Source organism: Rattus norvegicus, chromosome 17 (genome assembly GCF_021556685.1).
Source record: "Rattus norvegicus strain SHRSP/BbbUtx chromosome 17, alternate assembly SHRSP_T2T, whole genome shotgun sequence".
Lineage (NCBI taxonomy): Eukaryota > Metazoa > Chordata > Mammalia > Rodentia > Muridae > Rattus > Rattus norvegicus.
The window spans coordinates 4,786,260-4,810,760 of record NC_141550.1 but is presented as its reverse complement, the minus strand read 5'-3'; the positions used below and the strand labels follow the sequence as shown (position 1 = coordinate 4,810,760).

At 45.8% G+C, this 24,501-nt stretch overlaps 1 long non-coding RNA gene and 1 pseudogene across 3 annotated transcripts in view; one reads left to right on the top strand and one right to left on the bottom strand.

The window, feature by feature from the left end:
* The window catches only part of LOC103694026 (uncharacterized), a 37,758-nt gene that overhangs the window by 6,045 nt on the left and 7,212 nt on the right, over nucleotides 1-24,501 (top strand). The window contains exon 3 of one of the 3 annotated variants that reach the window (XR_015641409.1): nucleotides 15,129-15,883. The exons of the other annotated variants lie outside the window; for them this stretch is intronic. This is a non-coding gene — a long non-coding RNA (uncharacterized LOC103694026). Of the gene's footprint in view, nucleotides 1-15,128; nucleotides 15,884-24,501 lie in introns of those variants that run through there. 3 annotated transcript variants of the gene reach the window in all.
* Nucleotides 9,479-9,988, bottom strand: Rps27a-ps19 (ribosomal protein S27a, pseudogene 19; annotated as a pseudogene).

Sequence of the window (24,501 nt, the reverse complement as noted above, 5' to 3'; positions counted from 1 at the left end):
TAGGCCTGCTATGGGCTTTTGAAACTTCAAACTCCAACCCAGTGACACACCTCCTTCGACAGGGCCACACCCACATCAACAGGGCCACGCCCACGTCAACAGGGCCACACCCATGCCAACAGGGCATGCCTGCTCCATCAAGGCCACACCTCCTCCAAGAGGGCCACGCCTCTAATTCTTTCCAATAGCATCACTCTCTGATGACTAAGCAGTTAAATGGCCAATGGGGGCCACGCTTATTCAAACCACTGCAGTGCGTTTCCTCTTTTTGCGTAGAGTAAGAAAATCGTGTGGTGTCACTGTTTTAAAAATTGTTTATCTGGAGAGATGGGTCAGCAGTGAAGGTCAGGTACTGTTCTTGCAGAGGGCACGAGTTCAGTTCTCGGTGCCTACACGAGACAACTTAAAACCGTCTGTAAAACTCTCTGGTTTCTGTGGGCACTACCCATGCACATGGTTCACGTAAGCTCATAAAGGCATACATTTAAATAAAAAAAAACTCTTAAAAAAGCAAAAAGCCGGGTGTGGTGGCGCAACGCCTTTCATCCCAGTTCTTGGGAGGCAGAGGCAGGTGGAACTCTGAGTTTTAAGGCCAGCCTGGGCTACAGAGTGAGTTCCAGGACAGTCATGGCTACAAAGAGAAACACTGTTTCAACAAAACAACAAAACCAAACCAAAACAAAAAGAAGTTCAAAGCCATCAACGGTGGATTATGAATCGTGTTCAGCCAGTTTTTTTGCACCCCTCTACCCCCACTGTCATCAAATATCCAAGGTTAAAGATTAATTCTGGAGGCAGCTTTGGGGATTTCAGCCCTCAGTTGGTTGGCCGGTTTCTGCCTGTTGATTTTGAGCCTGTGGTGACAGAGTCAGGTAGCAGGAGTGTGTGTGGGAGGGGCTCTTTAATTCCATGGCCTAGAATGAACCACAGATAGGAAGAGGAAGGGTTCGAGGTTCTCTATGGTGAAAAAAAACGTCCCCAGTGGCCTAAAACTTCTCTTGGCTCCCTCTCTCAAAGTCTGCAACATCTCTGCAAAGCCTCAACACCTGGGCCTTTGGTTGACGCTAGGGCAAAAACACAGCAACTGAGGATAGTTCACAGTATTTAGGAGGACACATGGGCCCCAACTGTAAATCTCTTGTAAGAAACCAAAACACCAGAAGAGAATCTACCTACTGTCTGTTATCCAGCCCACACTGTGTTCCAGCTTTTATAACTTAACACAAACTAGAGACACCTGGGAAGAGGGACCCTCCACTGAGGAATTGCCTTCATCAGATTAGTCTGTGGACGATTTTCTTGATTGCTAGTGGATGGAGGAAGGACACGCCCACCATGGATGGTACAAGCTCCCTCTCAGTAGGTGGTCCTCCCAGTAGGCGTATAGGAAAGAAAGGTAGCTGACCCTGATCTGGATCAAGTCAGTAACAACATTGCCTGAGGTTCCTGCCTCCCAGTTTCTGCTTGAGTCCCTGCCTTGGTTTCTGTCCGTGACGGTCTGTAACCTCTCCCAAGTAGCTTTTTTGTCCTGGTGTTATCACAGCAGCAGAGAAGCAGACTAGGTAACCTTTCAATATATTGATTAGGCTGGGGTGCAGGCACTGGAGGGAAGGGCTTAAGTCGATGGTGCCACGTTCCTGAGACTTAGACACCAAGAATGAGATCATAGATACCATTTGTCTATAAGTTGGGTGAGGAATCCACCGAAGAAAGGCTTTCTCCACCAAACATGACAGTGGCTCCTTTGCTGAATTCATTTCCAATTCAAGTGAGCAAACACCAGCTCATCAGCCTCTAGACTTCTGCTGTAGACCTAATGGTGTCTACAATGAAGATTTTACCTGAGTCGGCATAACTCCTGTGAGCTTTTGAGATACACTGAAGCAAGTCATTGAGCTACTTGAGTAGAATGGTGTAAAGACAGTCTCAGGTGCTTCAAAAATGTGTGGAAGTTCTTGTCGTAGCTCTCCTGTTAAAGTCGGGTCTTAAGCCCTAAAACTATGTAATTAATATAATTCATGTTATGGTTGAGTAAAGAGATAATTTTTCTAAAAGCAAATTACACCGAGAATTCACTGAAGAGATTAAAAGGGTTAGTGAAGTTTAGTGTAATCTTAGGCTCTGTTTTGAATAAATTTGCCCCATCTTGTTGATGTTCAATTCTTATGAGCAACGGAGGGGGTAGAAACTTCGTGCTGGGAACTTCGGAAAGCAACTGGGGCTGCCTGAGATTGGCAGCTCCCATGATTAAATTGTGGTGGGTTTTCTCTGAAGACAGAGACCAGAAGAGGCACACATGCCATCTCCCTGTCTCTCACTGTGTCACACTTGGCCTCCCCTCAGGATTCGGACCACACTGTCTCCTCATGCAGCCTTTGCCCGTGGGGCGGAGCTGTGAGACTCCATTCTTTATAGCTTACCTAGTTGGTGGGATTCTGTCCTTAACGACAGACAGACAATAGCAGACCTGCTGAGGTGAGACCTTCTCAAGCACTGGGTTTAGTTAAATCTTCACAGGAGTTGGAGTCAGGGAAAGCCCAGGAGTTGCTTCCTATCCAATAATGACGGGCAGCTACGGCCTCGGTGTTCCCTGTGTGTAAAATGGAAGGACAGTGCCGAGTGTTGAAGTGAAGCGAGGGTGACTATAGCGTTCAGCCATGACAGTCCTGTGACTCCTGTCGCGGAAGGGGATGCTACTATTAGCTTCCTTTTTTCCGGGAGCCACAACTGGTCCCGGCTGGAGCTGTTTGTGGAGCGATAGCACCGGGATATTGTTTTCTAAGCGGTTCCACGCCACTTTCCCCCAGTGCTCCGTGAGGTCCTTCAGGGGAGCTCAGGCCTTCTCCATCTCTGACCTCTGATATGCTCCCAATGTACTTTGGTAAGCTAATAAAGGAATGAGCTCAGATCCATTTACTTTAATTGTACTTAAAATTATTTTTTTTTTAAGGAAATAACTTGAAGGGGTACCGATACTAGACTTTTTTCCCTCCTTCTTTGGCTTAAAAAATATATGGTACCTATACCCTTGGGCTGGAGGAGAGATTTTAATAAAGATCATTAGAAATGTGCTATCAAATGTTAATTCATCTATAAATTAACATTGATCGTGTGCTGCAGGAGAGATTTGGGGCTCCCCCCCCTTGTATTTTTCCTCTCCAAAAAAAATACCTTAGTATTTGCTTCAATAGCATTGGTTTAGTCAACTGATCGCTGCTGATTTTATTGAATGAAATTCACTGGTTTCATATCAACATGAGATTGCCTTTTTTTTTCTCTCTCTATTCTAAATTGGAAACTTACGGATACCTAACCTAGAAACACACAACAATGTGATTTATATTCAGAAAATTTGCTTTTCTTTTATTAGAGAATCACTGTTGTGTTCCGGTCTTTGTTCTCCGAGGATTAATTATCAGTAGATCGCTTCCTGCCACTACATACCTCAGGGCCCAGACAGCCGAAAGCTGAACAGTAGTCGTCAGGAACTGCAACTCAAAAGGGGAAAACATGCTCCCCAGTTCTCCTTAAATTGTGGGGAGGGTACAGGGAGGGAGAATTTTAGAACCTGCCTTCTCCGTGCCTGAGGAAGACAGCTCAGAATAATTACTAGTGTCTTAAATAAGAAACAGGAAGAAACGGGCTCCACAGAGAGTTGCTTCACTCTGCCACAAACATTTGGTACTTATCTTTTAACTCCAGACCCAAAGAGGAATTTATACAGAGCTGAAAAAAAAAAAAAAAACAAATGGGGCCAGGCCTGCTTTAAAAAGCAAAGTTAGAACCCACTGGTTTCAGACCCATCTGCCTCCCTTTTCTCTAGAAACAACCCTAGAATGTTCCAGAAGGTTTAATGAGGATGCATTTCTGCACTGTTTCCTCTCCCTCCAGATAGATACAGCATATTTAACCAATCTAGTTTACAGAGGAAATTCAGGTTTTTTTTTTCCTAGCTCGCTTTATCCAACTGTAACTTAGGGATCATAAATATGTTTATGTCTCGTGGGGAACATTTCTCTTGTGCTGCATTTTGAAGATGCTGTCCAGATGTGAGAGGGTTTTATCCTTCCCACCTCTGAGACTCCCTCTGAGCAAGAACATCGCAGTGGAACGTGGTAAGATGCCAAGCAGCTTGGTGGATGAGAATGTTGTTAGTGGGGACTGGAGTCCATCTCTTTCCAGTATAGAAAACTAACAGATGCTGAGAGTCTGGGGGGCGCTGTCAGAACCAACGCCAGGTTGATTTAGGTCCAAGATTTCATATTCTTGGATGCTGTGACCTTAGCATCCTAATTCTTGGGGTGCAACCTGTGAGAGCCCGCAAGGTTGGGAGGAGAGCCTGCAAGGTTGCCTCTCTGCTTCCAGCATTGTTCCTACTCAATGACTGCCATATGTTGGGACAAACAGTGACGCTTGGGCTAAGATCTTGGGAATGTCTATGGCCCAATTCAACCGTATAAATGGCATAATGCTGGCTCCCTGACCTTTGTAAACCCCCTCCCCTTATTTTCTGGTAAAGGGAAAGCAGGTGGTCCTGGAAGCTATGCAATTTCAAACATAGTTGTTTAGTAAAGCGGGAATTGGTAACTCCGGTTATAGTGAGTACAGAAGAACTCTTTGTTTGTCTTTGAAGGTCTCTTCCCTTGTCCTCAGCTTCTCTTCCTGAGCTGTGGTCATGGTGGTATCTGTGGTTCCTGGGCTTGAATCATTTCTATAGAACACCTCAATGGACACAGATTGCTTGGTTTCTGGGTTTTCTGTTGTAGGTGCTTCAAAATCCCAAGTTATAACTTGAGAAGTTCCAACCTATTATAGTTGAGAAGCAATAAAGTAACAAAATGAGATGTTGGTTTCTTAGTACCCATGTGCCTGCTGAGTGGCCTCCTACCAGTTTCTTAGCTCTTCGAAATCCCTGGTCTGTCATTGTGACAAGGGCAGATGGCAGCAGCGACCAGGAGGAGCAAACGAGACAATGTTTCTCAGAAGCAGGTGAAAGCTCCAGGATGGATCTGTCCTCATTCCTATGATCTGTTACAATGTGGTCATTTGAATGGCAGTGCTAAAGGGGCGGGCAATGATGCTAAGCCTGGAAATGAATTTTTTATTCTTCGATAATCATTTGCTGAAAGCTGATAGGATCAGAACTAGGTTTTCCTGTGAGCTATGCATCATTCTTTAGAAATAGTTTGAAACTCGATCAGTATCATTGGCTTGATATTAACAAGTTATTAATATCTTTTGTTCAAGGTAGCCTGGAACTCACTAGGTAACCCAGGCTGACCATGGCTATCCTGCCTCAGAGTTCTGAATGCTGGGATTGCAGTTGTGTACTAACTGATATGTCTGATGTTTTACTTTTTTACTGTGTGTGTGTGTGTGTGTGTGTGAGACAACGGGTGTGTGAATGTCAGAGGATAGCTTTTCGACAGCTGTTTTCTCCTTTCACTACATGGATTCCTTTGAACTCAGATAGTCAGGCTAAGCAACAGTTTGTAGGACGTTATTTTCCTTTTAAACAGACTACACATCTTTTTTTTTTTTTATTTGAAGCCTTCAACCAAAATCCTTGGGCTTAATATGCTCATTAACGCTTGAAGTTTGCTTAATTTTCACCACCACCACAAAAAAAAAAAATGATGGTAGACTTATCAGGACTGGATGATAGGTATAGTATTTATAAAAATAGAAATAGTCTAACAATTCTTTCTTTTTCTTTTCTTCTTCCTCCTTTCCTCTTCCTCCTCCTCCTCCTGCTGCTTTTCCTCTTCCTCCTCTGTCTCTCTGTCTCTCTGTTTCTCTGTCTCTCTTAGGTAAGTCTCTGGAGCCACATTGAGTGTGGTGATGTTGAGTTTGTTTCTCAGCATTCCTCCACTGGAAATTCTCAGCACTCGGAGGTAAAGGAAAGTTTAATTAGCACACAGCTATAGCTTGAAGAGACCCAGCCTTGATCAGAGATATTTATGGTTTGTAAGGGTTAGGCATTGTCAGAACCATGTGACCTTCTGAGGGTGGCTGTTGTATCTCCCCAAGGAGAGTCTTCCTGGGGCTAAGCTGGTTGGTTTTTACAGGAGCTGAGGTTTAGACTTCCTGTTAAGACAGTTGCATCATAGCAAACAGAACTTGCTGTCTAAGCAGGCACTGGTGGTGTTCGCAAGCGAGAATAGCAGATGTTGCCCTTTTTAGGAAGAGGAAGGGGCAGGCAGGTTTACGAGAAGTCAGCATGTCGGCGTCTGCTTTGCTGTGTCAGATCCCGTGTAACCTCGTATTTCCCAAGTCAGCCTGTTAGACAATTAATGACAGAGCTTGTGCTTTTACCTCTCCTCGAGTGGGGCTGGTGTTTCACACGTGTGTGAAGCGGCTTCTGCTCCTTGCTCTGGGCCTGTGCTGTACTCAGGGCTGTTTGTGCTTTTGTACTATATTGAGAATTGTATCAGGGACAGCTAATGTTTTTCCGAAGACATAGGAGCCCTGTGATCATGAAACTGCATGTAACCTCATGTAGCTATTCACAGCATGGAAATTCTAAACCATGGGAAGAGTCAAGGGCTTATTGGAGACTCTTCCTGGGTCTGATCTGACCCTTGAATGCATGCTATAAACGACCAACCCCTGTGGAGGCCAAGATATTGAACTGGCTAGCCACAGTCAGAACAGGGTTAGGTGGGGTTCATTCTCACCACAGATACCACTGTTTTGGAATCTGGAGGAGACTTCGAAAGGTCCTAGTTTTATGCCCCCCAGGATAATTCCATGTTTAACAGCTCTCACTGCTTCAGGAGGCGTGATAAAGTATACAGTCGTCGTTGGTTTAGGGAGCCTTGCCATCAGCAATACACGCCAGGAGTTCCACACACCAGCACTTCTGTCTGCTTTCAGGAGGCCTTCCAAGGCTGTAAGGACCCTTGCCTTCCTAGTGTTTGTGGTTGCTGGTGATGTTAATCCTTCTGTTTGCCCATGGTGGCTGATCTGAGAGCCGTGTTTACCTGGGCTGATGGCATCTGGGCCTGTGAATCAGTGTTCAGTATTTGCAAAGACAAGGGTGGGGAGGATTCTGGGGGCTTTCCAGTATCAGAGGTGGAAGACTTGGCCTAGTGGCTCCCTCCACAGTGTTTGATGGGACCATTGGGTCCCATGGGTGGCAGCTTATACTTGGCAGCGGCCTGAGAGTTTAATCTAGTTTCTTCTTTTACCCCATGTGGACGTATGTTGGCATCCTAATTGCACAGAGACCTTGTTTTAACATTTAGGCAGACAGAGACACCCTCTTTCCTTCTGCCCGTTAACGAGCTGCTGATGTAACCACAGCCAAGAGCAGCTTCAGCAACATGTTTCGAAAAAAAAAAATGAGTTCACAGATGTATTAAATTGGAAATCCTAGCTAAACACTACCCTGCATTGTCTATGCTATATGGGATGGGCAGTGGCCAAGACTATCTGTCTATCTATATACCTATTTACCATCTATCACCTGTCTACCTATCATCTATCATCTATCTTTTTGTCATCTATCATCCATATATCATCGATCTATCATATCTTTTTTCTACATCTACTATCTATCTATTATCTATCTACTATCTATCTATGATCTATCTATGATCTATTATCTATCATCTTCTATCTATCTATCTATCTATCTATCTATCTATCTATCTATCTATTATGTATTTATTCATGCATCTATAGTGAAGATGGAGACCAGATGCAGAATTTTTGAAGTATATGGGCAAGCCTTGATTTTGCTATATATCTCTCCTTCCTACCAGATCAATGCTATCACAGAATCAGATATTCTTGAGAGGGAAAGGAGGGTTTGGGCCACCTGTGTGCTAAGTCCTTTCCAAGTTTCAAGACAGTGCTGTGAGCACCTGTCCTGTGTCTGTTTATTACCCAGGGAGGTCGAAGAGGACCACTGGGAGCCTACTATGCACCCTGAAGAGTTTAGTAGATCTAGTGAACTTGTGTTTAATTCCACTGTGAATCTGGAGGAGTGTGAAAGCCATATGATATTGGCTTTCAGGAATCTCCTTCTGCTTTGGAATCAGCGCATACCCAAGAACTTTCAGAGTAAAGGATGCAGGAACTTTCCTCTTGGCCGTACTCATGCTACTCTAGAGGGAGGGCCATGGTTAGAGTGGACTGCTGAGTACTCAGGCCATTTGGAAGGCACAGCTCCTAACAGAAGGACTGGTAGAGGCCCCTGGAAACCTCTGATGCAGGCACCTAGCTAGCAAAAGAAGTACAGTAGAGAGAGAGGGTATTCAGTAAGACTGTAGGAGCACAGGAGAAGACAGAGAGACACAGACAGAGACGGGGGGGGGGGAGAGACGGGGAGAGAGAGGAACAGTCGGGGAGAGGGGTGAGTAGAGACAGACAGACAGAGACAGGGACAAGCAGGGACAGACAGACAGAGACAGGGACAGACAGGGACAGACAGGGACAGACAGGGACAGACAGACAGAGACAGGGACAGACAGGGACAGACAGGGACAGACAGGGACAGACAGGGACAGACAGGGACAGACAGGGACAGACAGGGACAGACAGGGACAAACAGGGAGAGAGATGGACATAGAGATAGCCATCAAGCCCAGTAGTGACAGTGTCAGAGTCTAGAACATGAGCTGTGGTTCAGGAAGGATGATTATTTGAATCCTCTTTACCTTCTGTCCTTCCAAGCCTGGAGGGGTTGAGTCAGCCTCATTGACCTCCAACATCTGTGGTGGCCCTGACTTAGGGGCAGTAACAGTTCTCAGAGCCAGGAGTAGTGTGGTAGGTGTTTGGTTTCAGACCTGGACAAGGAACTGAGGTGCTTATTTTACATATAAAAGCAGACCTGGCCTCCAGGGTCCCTATTTGGCATGCCCTACCCCCAACCCTGAATTTTTCAGTCCTCTCTCTCCCTCCCTCCCCTCCCCTCTCTCTGCAATTGCACATTCTTTTTCTCACCCCAATCCCCCATGGCAACTCCGCTGGCCTCAATCTTGGGGCCAGTGCCTTGCCCAAGAGTAACTTCCTAATAAATCTGCTACTAGTCTAATCTAATCTGGTTGGAATTGGCTCATTTCACTGGCAGAGAAATAGCCTATCTGTAGGTACTGTAATCCTATAGTTTGGGAGGCTGAGGCAGGAGGATTAGGAGTGTGGTGTCCACTTGAAAATAGAGACTTTCTCAGGAAAAAAAAAAAAAAGTTAAGATGTAAGTTTTAACCATGACGTGTCCCTGGATGGTGTGATCCAAACCCAAACCTTCTACGATGGCTTGAAATACCATAAAAGGGACCAGAAAATTAAAAGGGCTTGACTAAAATTTTACCTGAGGTCACAGAAAGAAATGGCCCCAGGGAACTTACTGCCCATAGTGTGGCTGTTCACAGAGGCAGCAGGTATTAAAAAGAAATCTGCTTTCTGATATTCTCCGTGACTTCTGCTCCCTCGGTTTACACTTATACATAGTACAATTCTTTTTTTTTTTCCTTCAGTTCCTTCTTTTTATTAACTCAGACACAACTACTTGTCTTCTGGTTTGCTGAAGCAGTAAGTCAGACAACACTTGCCACCGTAGTGCCTGTCAAAATGGCTGCCCATGACAACTCCAGCACCACGTTCATCAGAAGGACATTCCCGGCTGATTTTGCCATTTTCATCCACCTTGTAGTATTTCAACACAGCCAACCTGACCTTCTTCCTCTTGTGCTTGTTCTTGGGGGTGGTGTAAGACTTCTTCTTCCTTTTCTCAGCACGAGATGGAGCGTGGACTCCCTTTGAATGTTGTAGTCAGACAAAGCACGGCCGTCTTCCAGTTGCTTACCAGCCAAGACCAGCCTCTGCTGGTCAGGAGGAATTCCTTCCTCATCCTGGATCTTGGCCTTTACATTTTCTATATGGCCCACGGGTTCAACCTGGAGCGCGATGGTCTTCCCTGTAAGGGTCATCACAAAATTCTGCATCATGGCAGCTGCTCCACCCATGACGGCGGATTGGAAAGACAAAGTACAATTCTTGATGTGGAACAAATACACTCAGATAGTCCCCTTTCTTCTTCCTTAAGCTCTGCCCATCCCTGTGGCCTTTTCCCCAAATCATCTTCATGTGTGTTGGCCTTTGTTCTGTTGCATTCAGTCCCCGGGAAATGTTCCAAAGTCATATTTTCAAGTCCGCACTTGATGTTGTAATCTGTGTTTCTGCATTACTTCTCTCTGTTTTCATGACTTTCCCATCGGTTCTGTTACTCACTGATGGCTGTCTCCTTGACTAGGGCTACCTGTGGTTATCAGCAATTAAGCAATAATCATCTCACGGGTTTGCCCTTCACAAATATATTTGGGTTTCCTCACATCTAAGTGCTGTGTCTGTTCTGGGAATGTCACGTAAAACCTCCTGGCAAAAAAAAAAGCAAAATGCCCAAAATTCTTGTTCAGACGGCGCTGGTGAAGTTTACGAACCAGATGCTTACTGAAATGTCATTGAAACTGGTGTTTCTCCAGCTCAGATATGAACAGATACTCTTGAGGAATTCCTTAGCTCAAGTCTTCTAATAGCAAACAAAGGAAAGATTGAGAACTTCAGAGTACACGAATTCGAACTGGGAAGTGAGTTACAAGAATATTCCTAATCCCAAGGTCTAAAAGCCAAGTGTTTCTAAAGCCTAAAACATTTTGAGAAACAGCATGATACGGCAGTGGAAAATTCCGCAGCAAACCCCATGTGACCAGCCTCAGCTAAAACGCAGGTGCACTGAAAACATTGCACCAAATTACCTCTAGGCTATGCGCATAAATTGCAAACTAAACGTGAGTGATTTTCCTGGCTTAGCTTGGGCTCCGATCCCAAGACAGCTCGTGATGTCTGTAAATATTCCCAAATCTAAGCAAATCTGGCATCTGAAACACTTCTGGTTTCCAGTCCTTCGGATAAGGGATGCTAAACGTGTATTAGCCACAGATGGGAGATGACGGATGGATGGGGGCACTTCTGGGGTGTTATCTAATACCCCCTCTCTGTGAATCAGGAAATCCTCTCACACCAAACCTGACCACACTCTTCCCTTTGGTTGGCTCATGTTTCTACAGCCCTCCTTTATAATTTCTCTGGGTTCAGTGGTTCTCTCCTGCCTCCCTCTGGCTTTGCACATTGCTCTGGTTGGTTTCAAACCCCTGGTGGTACCGGAGCCCGCTGAGTGCTGGGATTAGAGTTGTGTGCCCCCACGCCTTGCAGCTTCTGTCAGAAACCTGCCTGGGTGTAGCTCAGCTGCTTGTGGCCCTGCTGATGCTTCATGCCATCCAAGCTGGCTTGGTACCTGGCCCTGCCTCAGTGGTCACCATTCCCACAGACCAAGGAAACCCCGTGTATCAGATTAACTGACGAGGACCAGTCCTGCCCCTGGGATCTGGCTGGTGAGACCCCTGAGAGTGGTTTTCTCAGTGATGGGGCGTACATACAGAGGGAGGAGCCACTCGGCAGAACCCCCAAGGTCTGTACTCCCTTCAGGACTCCCTACAAACTCAAAAATGCTGTGGACCTGTTTATAAAAAGATAAATAGAGGATATGTCCCAGGTTTCAGCACCAATGTTGTGTTTATAAAGGATAAGGAAAGAGGGGGGTGGGGGGATATGTTCTATAGGGGTCTGAGGGAAGGGGAGCCTCAGCAGGCCCACGGCTGAGACATCCCTTCCCCCTGAGGGACCAGCCACAGACAGTATAATATAGAATAGAGTTTACTCAGGGCATGGGGAAGGGAGTTAAGAAGTTAGTAGGGCAAAGGCTGACCATGAGCACGCGGAGAAAAGGGAGGAGGGGAATGGGGAGAGAGGGACAAAGGGAGAGGGGGGTATGGTCAAGAGCAGGAGGGTGAGGAGGGGGCAAGCAGCCCCTTTTATAGTGTCAGGCATACCTGGCTGTTGCCAGGTAACTGTGGGGGTGGAGCTTAGACAGAATGCTAACACCTGGTTGATCCAAGTCTTTGCTCTTTGCTTTTTTGTCTTGGTATCCACGTAGAGCAGAGACCAAGAGTCTTTGGAAGGCTCTGGCAGGTGAGGGGAGATCCATGGAGCCTGGGGGCGGAGCAGTTTCTAGTCTCTGCTCCAGGACACCTTCCTGAGCATACAGTCCAGGCTGCAACCTCTGAAGTGGGCACCATCACTGGGCACTCAGGCCTTTGAGTCTCTAGGATTCTGCTCCTTGCTGTGGTGAAGCAGACTGTAGCGATTCAGGGACCAATTTCCCAGCAGTCATTAGTTTCTTCCATCTTGCCATTTTTATTCTGGTGGTTTTTGTTTATTGTCTTTTTAAAAAGTGTAGTCCAGGGTAAAAAGAAAGCAGAAGGGGTGGGCACACATGCACGCACGCACACACGCATGCACACACGTGCACAAGAGCAGAACTCGGAAGGAAGTGTGTGGCCAGTGCATTGTCCCCTCTGGAAGGTAGAGACGTCTTTGGAGTTACTAATAGGAAATTGGGGGAAGGTTGCTCTGAGAAACGACAGAATTTCTACTCCTTTAAACAGTGATTGTCGAGAAAGGCTTTATAAAACGTTTAATCATTTTAGAAAAACGTGGAGTTTTTCTAAAAACGTGCGAGGTCTCCACAGAGCCATTACAGCTGTTCCTCGACAGGACGCCCAGAGTCTCACTCTCTGACCTAGGCTGGACGGCAGCCATTTTAGGACAGGCATTCTCCTGTGCTAACATTTCATTTTTTTTTTAAACATTTATTTTCAGTAGCACATATCAATCTTACGAAACAATGGGTTTCACTGTGCATCTCGGTGTGCTTTGATCCTGTCTGCCTCCTCTACTGCCGTGCCAGCATTTCTGAAAAAATGAAAAGGAGAGTTTTAGTTTAGAGGATGCTGGCAGGATGGTTCTGGTTCTGAACATCATCAGCATGCTGTCACGGGGTTGGGGGTGGGGAGAGGTATGTGTGCCTGGGCGGTGAGCCTTGTGATTCCGTCTAGGCTGCACTGCAGTTCATAAGCTATCGTTTGCCCACTGCTGCGAGTTGCTTGAACCTTGATCCTTAAAAAAAAATAAATAAAGCCCCCCCTTTTATATTTTTTATAGTCAGGAAACTCAGAACCCAGCTGAGGCTGAGATTAGCATTTTTGCTAGCAGTTTAGAGCTCCAGACCCTGGAGAATAGCAACAGTCCTGAGAGGAGGCTAAACTTCTCTTTGATGTTCCTGGAGCTGGAGCCCAGACCTGCAGACTGAAAGTTACGCCATGGCTAACAGCCAATTGGCTCACCTTGGCTTCGGGGAGTCTGAGCTTTAAAAATAAGTAATTCTTTCTTCCCGGGGGTAGAGGTAGACTTAATTAATTTGTAATTTGTAATATACCTTGAAGAATAAAGGGACTTTTTGGAAACACTAAACATTGTTACAACTTCTGAGTTTGTAAGCAAACTATTAACACAATTGAGGCGGTGTACACATCAGAAACACAGGGGAGGTTTGTCCGTGTTCCAGTTGATTTAATAAGTACAGAAAGACTTGACTCATTTTGTAATGTGGACTTGTCCCCTCCCAGAGGAGGAGATGCTGGAGTAAACCAGTACACAGTGTTCAGATGAATCAAATGGCTGTAAGTTTTCATTTTTATTTTCTAAGTACATTTTCGAATGTATCACAACATACGGTTTTTGCTCTTAAAAAGAAATCAGAGTATGCCTTCTGTAGGCAGACTTAAGGGCTGCTAGGGTTAGGGACACTCAGACAGAGAAGGCTTGGTTAATTTGAATTTCAGAACATGTAATGTTTTAGTATGTTATGAACAAATACAACAGAGAAAGAAATTATATATTTTTAAAGATATATTTATTATATATAAGTACACTGTCACTGTCTTCAGACACACCAGAAGAGGGCATCCGATCTCATTACAGATGGTTGTGAACCATCGAGTGGTTGCTGGGGTTTGAACTCAGGACCTCTGGAAGAGCAGTCAGTGCTCTTAACCCCTGAGCCATCTCTCCAGCTTAAGGAATTATATTTTATTCATGCAACAGAATAGAATACAGCAATGCAAACTCTGTGCAAGGCGGAGATAAATTCTAAAAGCACAGTAGCAAAGGAAGGCTGGTTAATGAAGAATGGACAGAGTGTCTCCTTTGCATGAAGGAAGGAGGTAATGTAAAATGTGGGTTTCCTAACCCAGGTGGATTCCCAGGGAGGGTTGTGACTAGGAGAGAGCATAAGGGGACCGAGTGCTTGTGATGCTGTGTCCTACGATCCTGGTGCCAGTTTCACTGATGTCTTAATTCTGTGACAACTCAACGAAGTGTAATGGTTTATGTCTCTGACATCCCTGAACACACACACAAACAGCTAAAAAAGAGGATGCCTGAACGTGACTTTGTTACTTTGCTATTGTTGTGATAAAATACACCAAGGGAAGCAACTTTGGGGTGAAGGAGTTCACAGTCCAGGGAAGTACAGTCCACCACAGGGGGCAAGACATTGTATCTGACTTGTCTTGTATCCCTCCTTTTGGCTATTAGACATCCCAAAGACATTAGAGTTTTCTGGGAGTGGCCTCCAAGGAGAAGAGAAGCTGAGCCTTGAGGGTTGTCAGAGGAGGAACTTGTTTCTGGGAGAAAGATGTTTAACCTATCAGCTGATCAGTACACTAGAGAGTTGTAGCAGAGACAGGGGCTGGCGGGCACCATACCTTGCTGGACCACTCAGTTATGTGAGTCTCCTGCCTTCTGCTTAAGCCCCACCCCCAGGTCAGTATAAGCTTGTGACTGGGATTCAGCCCCTTCTGGGACTGGCTCAGTGCTTTCCCCTTTCACAGATGAGAGGTGCCCTGTTGAGACACTGACTGTGAATAGCTAGTTAATGAACCCCTTGGAGTCCATATCTCTCACCTAGGGAAGTGAGTTTATATCAAAGGTGATATTGGTGGTATCTTGCTCTCGGGTCCTTGCTTCCTGCCAGGAAATCAGAGCTGGATGGCAGCTCCTGCTGGGTACCCAGTCCAGTCCTCAAGGAGGTGTAGGAAGAGACTTCCCACTTCTGCCAAGAGAGCCCCCCATTTTCTCTCTTCAGTGATGTTGATGTCTAGACAGAGAATCCTCTTGGTGTTGGTGACTTTTCTACTAAACGCCCCGTTTATTTTCTGTTGCAGGGTCTCTCCCAAATCCCCTGACATAGCTACGGTTACCATTGCTGTGCTGAAACCTTGTGACTAAAGCAACGTGGGGAAGGAGACATTTATTAGGCCTACGCTTCCCAATCACTGTTCGTTATTAAAGGAAGTCAGGCGAAGAGTTGGAACAGGGCAGGAACCAGGAGGCAGTAGCTGATGCAGAGGTCATGGAGGGAAAAGGAACAAAGGGACCCAGTGATCCTACAAATCCACTTTCAGGGTCCTAACTGAACAGATTCAGACGCTGGATATGCTGTCTGGCCTTATGTCAACTTCACAAATGCTAGAGTCAAATGAGAGGATGTACTCAATTGAGAAAAAGCCCCATTAGATCAGGTTGTAGGCAAGCCTCTAGGGCATTTTCTTCAGTAGTGATTGTTCAGGAAGGGCCCAGCCCACTGTGGGTGGTGCCACCCCTGAGCAAGCCGGTAAGCATCTATTAAACCTCCCCTTTTTAACTTTTCATTGTTAATTTGGCTCTTCTGGGCAACTGGTGGCTGAGTCTGGCTTGTTGGGGGATAACCTATAACCCTAAGTCCGGGGATAACATAGCAGCAGGCAGGGGTATAAGGATGGCTAGTCCCATTGAATCCATACCCAGGAAACAGTGAAGGGGAGTGGGTCAGGGTTACTGAGTCTCAAGGTGACCCTGAGCACCTCCAGTGAGTGCCTTCCATTTCCCGTTCAAATCACAGCAAAACCTGAGCAAATAAATGCTACAATTACACGCCATAATGCCTTTGTACATACATAGTATGAGGAATTAAGATACCCACACAGTATCGATGTTTTGTTACATTTGTAGTTCTCTCAATATTGAGTCTATAACAAATAGTGACAACTTTAATTGTTTGCACTTAAATACCAAGTAAGGTTTTACTGATCAGTGGGGAGAGAGTGAGGCAGTAGTCATTACTTTTGTTGCAAATGTCCAATGAGTAAATGGCTGGATATTCAGATGAGTAAGGTTGGAGATCAGATGTACACCATGGTCACCATACTGGGCAGAGTGGACCGAGTTTTGGGTGTAAGCTCATGTGCATAGATGGCAAATGTGTGCCCTGATAGAATTACTACCACCAATTATCCCTCAATTAAGCCGGGGAAAGCTATGGGGGTGGCATGTGTTTATTTACACGTGTGTGTGTTTGCCTGCAAAGTCTGTGCGCCATGTGCATGCAGTGCTCCTGGAGGCCAGAAGAGGGCGATGGATCCCCTGGAACTGAAATTACAGATGCTTGTGATTCGTCATGCCGGTGCTGGGAGCTAAACCCAGGTTCTCTGGAAGAGCAGGAAGTGCTCTTAGCTGCTGAGCCGTCATTCCAGCCCCACAGAAAGTGTTTGTAGTCTGAGTTCTGGCTAAGCAAAGACAGGCAGATCCTGGAGCTCAGTGCAAGATGTTATCTCAGGCCCTCCTGCCCGTACAGATGTCAGGGGGTGGTCAACATTAGATTCCTACTCTTTTGTGACCTTTGTCATCTTTTTGGTGCATGTGTCTCCCCAAAAGTGGCCTTAGGTTGAAGGAATGGGTCTTCCTCTGGCTGATGGCATCAGAGCCCTTCCAACCACAGTAGGCAGGTTCTGCAGGAACCTGGGAGTTTCTGCACCATTAGTTCTTAGCTGGGAGTGTCTGCTTCTCTTTGCTTCCCTGTCCCAGCATGCAACCAGGGCACAGATTTTGCTGGCCTCTTATCAAGGTCCAGATATCAGAACAAAAGGGAAGTAGAGAAAGTGAACTTAAGGTCCAATCCCAAGTCTAACGGTGCGGGCTCTCCTGAAGGGTCCTTTCCGCTGCTCTTGGGAAGCCATAGTCGGCATCTCCCTTTGCCCGCAAGGACTAACTGATTGACACTGGGAAAGGAAGGAACACATTTCCCTCACTCAGAAAAGCAGGGGGCCGTGAATCACCGCTCTGATTCAGCTCTCTGAAGCAATTCTAGTTTCCAGACCAAGGCTTCACTTCTTCCCCGAGAGATGGATTTAATTAGAAGTTCCCTCCTCCCCCTAAGAACTGCTGAGCGCCTTTCTTGATTTATTTTCATGCAATGCAGGGTGTATTTTTGGTGTTTTTCCTAAAATAAAGAAAGAGTTGCCAGAGGCAGTGTTAATCTTCCAGGAGATGATGGAAAGCTGCTCGGAGACAAAACAACAACAACAACAACAACAAAAAACAAAAAAACAAAAACAAAACAAAACCGAACCCCCACCCATCACCTTCCTGAAGCCCCAGGCCACTGTCGCCTCAACCAAAGGACCACATCCTTCTGCAAACTTCAAAAAGACAACCATAATTTCCACTTCAAGGAGATGCACTCTTGTCAGGATGGGCTCCGTCCCGCTGCAATAACAAACATCCCCCAGATGTTTCTGCCTAAACTACAGTGGTTTGTTTGTTCCTCACTGCTAGTCCACACCCCACGAAGACAGGCCAAGATCTGCCCTCAATAAAGCTGTGTCCACCGCACTTTCTTTGAGACCCCTGACTGTCTCAACTTGCAGGTCATGGTGTGTACATGGAGTGGAGGACTCTAACCCTTCCTCACCAATCAAATCTGCCCCGGAAGTGGCAAAAGTGACTTCCGTCTCCACCCATTCATCAGAACTGGTCCCTGGGTCTTACCCAAAGACCTGGCAGGCAGGAAGTACAAGCCACCTTCCCCTGTGGCTTAGAGGAGTTGACAGTTATTGACAATGGTGACTGCAGCATTCCGGATAAACATTTGCTGGCTGGACGGCGCTTCCCCCTCCCCCATCACATCTGTGTTTTCTCTTAGTCTCTTCTTGAAACCTTGGGTTAACAAGGGTTTCTAGCAACAGCGACACGTGCTATTTTCCAATCTGTGACTGTCCTTGATAGCACTTGCTTTGTGTTATTTCTATTCCCAGGGACCTGACCCTGTGTTTTCGCATCTAGCTTTGAGGACACCCTGAAGAGTGAAGACTAGACCCACACCAGAGCCATCCACCACCTCTAGGGAAAAGGTGGCTTCACCTTAGAGTCTGTCCTGGGCTCACACTTTGTTTCTTTCTCTAATTTCCATGTTTTTTATTCCAGATTCCCAGCATTCCTGTCAAGGGCGCATGTCCTCTCCTGTCCTGAACTTTTTAACTCTGGGGCCTCTGGGGCTAAATAAGTGTCACACCCATGGCTGGAGTTAATGTTAGAGTTAGGAAGAGTCCAGCTCCTGGGTGTGTTTTTTGTGGCTTATGATTGCTATGCATATCATAGGGTGTTAGTAACCTCAGAGACAAGACGTTGTAGCACCATATAATGTGAGTGCACAAAGACACACACACACACCTATACACAATATATACACACAGAGAAACACATCTATATAAACACATATACATACAGACACACCTATATACACACCTATATAAACACACACATACACCTATACACACAGACACATACATACACATTCATACACACCAGACACCCACACCTATATAAACACATACACAGACACACACACACCTATACACATACACCTATACATGCACATACACACACACATACACACAGAGACACACACACCTATATACACACAGACACAGACACACATAGACACACACACTTATATACACATACACACATATATACATATACATACACACATACATACACATATGTACACACATATACCTATACACACATACACACATATATATAAATACACACACATATACATACACATATATACCTATACACATACATATATATGTGTACATACACACATATGTATACACACATATATACATGTATACACACATACACACACATACACAGAGTGAGATCAATTATAACTAAATCTTTATGTTTGAAGGTATATATTTATCAGAGTTAAATTTCCCACAGTGAAATAGCTCACCATGAGAAAAAATTATATTTATGTGAAAATCACTTTTCTTAGACCCATCTAGAGAAGCATAGGGTTGTCTTTGCAACAGAGAATATAGTGGATTCAGGAGACAGACTTTATAAAGCTTCAAAAGCAAGCCATGTGGCAGAGGAGGGCAGATTTTAAACTATCTTAGGTTGGGCCAACTTTCTAGGTTAAGATCAAAACCCAAACATGACTGAACCAGCATATGCAGACTTCTTTACAAAACATATGTGGGTAACATTATCTTTTTGGAGAGGTTATGGGTAGTGACTTTCTTATAAATACAATTATCTAGGATTATGGCTCGATCCTGGCATTACCAGTAAGGTTTAGACATACTGAGAGGAAAGTTTTGCTGTGTGTGTTACAGCTCTAGTTCACAGACCCTGGCAGTCCAGGAAGTCAGCAGTGTCTCCACCCCTCTCCCCTCCCCTGTCAGGGAGTTGATCCTGTAGCAAAGCACAAAGACTCCTCCACAGACAAGAAAAAGTGGTCAGAGTTTGTAAGACTGACCCTAAACTGAACACAATTAGCCCTTTACAAAGGTGGTCTTATTATTTATTTATTTTTTTGGCTTTTGTTTTCCTCTGTGCCACAAGGTGGCAGTGAACACATTCTCAAATAACCATCTGCTTCAGTTAAAATGAAGTGGCAAAGTTTGATTTGATCTGTATCAGGAATGGAAGCTATTGAACCCAGTATGAACACAGTGGAAGACCGTCAGGGTTGCTACGGGAGGGTCTCTCCCAATCAGCTTCCTTAACCTTCAGGAGGGACATGGAAATGACCCGTAGCCATGTGGCTGGACTTCCTGCCATGAAGTTCTGTCTTCCATGGTAGGCTCTCTGGCTGAGGTCACAGAAAGGGCTTTTCTCCTCTGCTACCGTCCTGAGGTTATGTCGGGGTAGATAAGGGGGACCCTTCAGCCTTTAAGGTTGGAAGCACAATGTGCTACTAGAACGAACGGTTTGAAACATTCATGAGCACCGTGCTGAGCACAAGGACTCAGAGAGGCCCGAGCACTAACTTCAGGCCATTCCCTTTTGTACCTAGAAGGACAACTCCCCTGTGTCACAGAGTGCACCTCAATGCTTACATCGGTATGTCTCAAAATGTAGACGTTATGTCTCTGCATACTCCGGACAAGCGGAGGCATGCTGGTGACTTCACGGCCATCTTTTCTGACTATTAATATTTTCTAAATTGAGGGGAGTGGGACATCTCTAAACAAGGATCCATACTCCCTCTCTTCGGGCCTAGACCAATTGTATTATTTTGTAGGAATTATTCAGGAAGGTGTCGTGTCCCCCCGCCCCTTAGCTCCAGGATCTGAATTATGTCTCTCCCCTGAAAGGGTTGGGTCAGGTGCTTGACAGCAGAACATCAGTAAGCCTCCATTGGAATGCCAGCTTCACCTCAGGTCCCCAGGCACCTCGGAAGAGAAAAGCCACGTTGTGCCCCTGAGGAGTGAAAGCTGTTTCTTCACGAGCCAGTTGCCAGCCTCTTTTGTGGCCTCATGGGAAATCTGAGAGTACAGTTGATGAGGATTCTATCTGAGGTTTTATCTGGATCCTGGGTAAGAGTGTAGCTACCCATGTCTTTGATTTTAAAGGTTTTTTTTTTTTTTTTTTTTTTTTGAGGCTTTGCTAGGTAGCCGAGGCTGGCCTCAAGACGATAATCCTCCTGCCTTGCCCTTCTAAGCACTGAGATTACAGATGTACACTACCATATCCTGACTAGTGAGGGCTTCATGGAGTAAAAATGTTTACTAATTTTCCTTGCCAGGGACTATGAGCTGTGTTTATCCTCTGACTGCAGAATGATTCATTGCTGAAAAAGAACAAGCACCCTCTTCACACAGAGAGGGAGGGGATCCTAAACACTTGGTATCAATGCCAATATGACATGCTCTGAGGGTTTTCTAGTCTCTTCAGTTTGCTCCTTAGGAGGCATGACCCACAGAGGACACGGCCATTTTACAGATGGGGAAGACTGAGGTGGCGAAGCAAGAGGCTCGTCTGTCATTGCGCTGAGCTCCAATCTTTGTCTACTTCCCTGGGAATGCTTGTGTGGCATATAATTCGCAACTGGTGCAGCTTCTCTCTTTCTCTCTCCGATCTTCTTTAGTATTGGGTGTACAGTGCTTAAATGAGTTGACTGTAGCATTGAGCAGTGGCAGATATTTGAGTGTTCAATGAGTGAACGGGACAGATACGCTGGGTCTCCCTGAAGCATTGCATCGTGGTTGGGATCCCCACAACAGCATGTTCAGAGCAGAGCAGGAAGTTTCTGGGCAGTCATAGCTCCCACCGGACTGTGTCCTTTCCCAGAATGTTATGTTCTGTTGGTTGGCACAGCTCTCAGTCATTTTTAGTCTTATAGCACTGACTACGCATGTACCTACAGATGTATGCTTGTTGGAACCCTTGCAAGGGGAAGCCAGTAACCGTAGTTCTCCATGCACTGGGCATCTTTAAGGGAAGGCATGTGGTGGCAGCGGCCACAGGAGGATTCTACTGTGGTTTCCTTGCAGACCTTGGCTTCCGATTGAGACACTGAAGGAGACTGTCTTTCTCTCCCTTTCAAGTGGACTCAGGGGCATCGTTAGTTAGTAAAGAGGGAGAGTCTCTGGCAGGATGGAGGGGGTCAGGCCTGAGAAGTCCCCTTTTCAGTTATCTGAGGTGGGAAGCAGTTTATTTCCTTCTGTATTTTCCAGAGCATCAGGCACGTTAGGCTGGCCCTGTCAGCATAGGTTCCTGACTAATCTATGGAGGTTGCTGATAAGATAATGCCCAGTTTGGTCTAGACCCGGTGTGAGTATGGGAGTAGGGGAGTGGCTTCCTAGATAAGCCATGGAGGGCCGCTCCTGGGTCTTCTGGGTATTAGCGTTGTTTTTCCAGCACAACTGTGAAAACAGAGCGATCCCCTTTGCTCCCTCAGCAGAGCCTGCTCCTCGGTCTCTGCCCCTGTCCCCACAGTTCTCGTCCTCCAAGGGTGGCTTGAGGATTATGCCCAGCTACGTTAAGCCCCTCAAACAAGCATGGTTCATCACCTACAGTTCTCTATTTTAACTTAAAACCTTCTGCCTTTCTTTAATCATTGGTGGGGATGTATGTATATTGTCTGTTTAGAGGGAGGCGAGTGAACAGGTGGGACCCTGCCATACCAGGACACTACCCCTGCAGCCATGCGGCGAGTGTGGCCTGCCGTGCCCTGGCTTCTGAATTCTCACACGCTGAACTTTTACTGCATGGACGGTTGACACGCTGATCAATGGATCCTGGCAGCTATAAAGATTTTATGGCTGTCTGTGACAATATGACTCCTAGGCCCCTGGAGGAGTCCATGCAGACAGGGGCCTCCAGAGGAGGAGTTTTATTCCTGGGGGGAGGGGGTGCAGCTCCCAGAGGGCAGATCAAAACCAGGTGAGGGGTCGAGTTACTCACACTGGGGCTTCATACTGTAGAAGGCAGAAAGGTGCCAGATGCCCACCAGTGTCCCCAGGCTGAGAGTGCTTATCTGTTCTCAGTTGTTGGGACAATTCTAAGGATAATTCAACTACCATTCCTTTGGGGACACTGATGGCAAAGGTTGGTGGCTTGCCTAACACTTTCTAATTCTCCTGCTCTCTCTCAGTGTCTGAGAAAGTAGTCCTGGAACTCTGATCAGGCTGATGGCCCCCCGTAGAAAAGCAAGACCCAGCTGTGAATTTATTTTGTTAGAAACCTCAATTCTTTTCTGACTGACCCCTGTGAACGCTTGAGGTGTGTACTTATTTTTGCTCTGAATTGAAAAACAGTGATGACTTTGTAATGTCTGGTTTTTGATGTGCTGTCTCGACTGGAGGGCAGGGTCGTGAGTGCCAGACACCAGGAAGGAGTGAGAGGTGTGTGTGTTCGAGAGGCACCCTGAGCATTGCATCATGGGAGCTTGCTGGGTTTTCTCTTGGAAACCACAGAGAGAGATCTTTGAAAATTAGTCTTTGAGCCGGAAAGGGGCAGCTGATGTTATGAGTTTCCAGTGGCCGGTTAGCATTGCCACAGTCACGGACATCTCTGTTTGCCTACCCAAAGGCTTACAGCAAAGCAACCCACAAGCCATGCGTTCTGAGGAGGTTTCCTCTTTGTTCTATGGAACTCAAGAGTAGAAGACGTAGAAGAAGTGTCCTGTTCAGTATTAGACGTTGTAATTGTTGAGACAGCTAAAGTCTGTAATCATTATGTAGCCCAGTCTGGTCCTGAACTCATGATCTTCCTGTGTCAGCCTTTCAGGTCCTGGAATTACAGGTGGGAACCACAGAGCCCCGCTTTGCACCTTCTGGATCTTTCTGTCTGTGTGTGTTTCTCACACACCTGTACTGTGTGAATGGTTTTGGTTGAGTAGGGACATAGTGCTGTGAATTTTATGAATGTATGTATGTGGTGTATGTACGTGTGTATGTATGGATATGTGTGTATGTGCATATGTATGTGTGTATTCATGTGTGTGTTGCACATATGCATGTGTGTATGTATGTGTATGCACATATGTATGTGTGTATATGTGTGTATGTGTGTATGTATGTATATATGTATGTATTGATGTATGTCACACACCACATCCAACAGGTAACATGATGAACTTCTCTGCAATGTGGCTCAAGACTCTGTAATTTATAGTCATGCCACCAATGTTGGGTCAGGGTGTCAAGTCCTATGGTTCCTCTTGGTGGCATTCTCTTGGGGATCCAGCTTGTGCCACATTATTCCTGGCTTGCATGTGGCATCCTGACTGTGTATAAATAACAGGTTCCTTTTGTCTCATGCTTTGAAAAGAGAGCAGTGAACGAAGAGGTCTGAGCACACTAGAGAATGTGCAGTGGGCTACTTGGTCCCCAGGCTGAGAGGCTTGCTTGTTATTTCCTTGTTATTGTAACCATCTAGCACAGGGCCTGGCAAGCAGCAGGCATCTCATCAGTGCATGAATGCTGTGAGGGGAAAAAAAAAATCACAATAGGTTCATCTTGGGAAACATGTGCCAAACTATGGGAATTTAAATATTGTGTGTGTGTGTGTGTGTGCGTGCGCGCACACATGTGCATATGTGTGCACATGCATGAGTGTAGGTCAAAGGACATCTTGTGGGAGTCAGTTTTTCCCTTTCCTCATGCGGGTCCAGAGACTGAACTTAGGCTTGGCAGCAAATACCTCTATCAGCTGAGGCATCTCACCAGCTGAAGAACTTTTAATGTTCAAAGATTATGGGGTGTAATGTCGGGGACAATTAAAATATGTTACCTTTATTAACACATTTGATCTCTACAATAATCCCTATAGTAATTATATTCTAATCTCTGCCTTTTAGGCGGGGAGACTGACTATATTTGGGGCTGGATAGACTGTCTAAGTCGGTGACGGGAAGAATTGGATGGCATCACTCTGCCCAGGGACTGTGCCTTTAACAGCATCACCCAAATGCTTTCG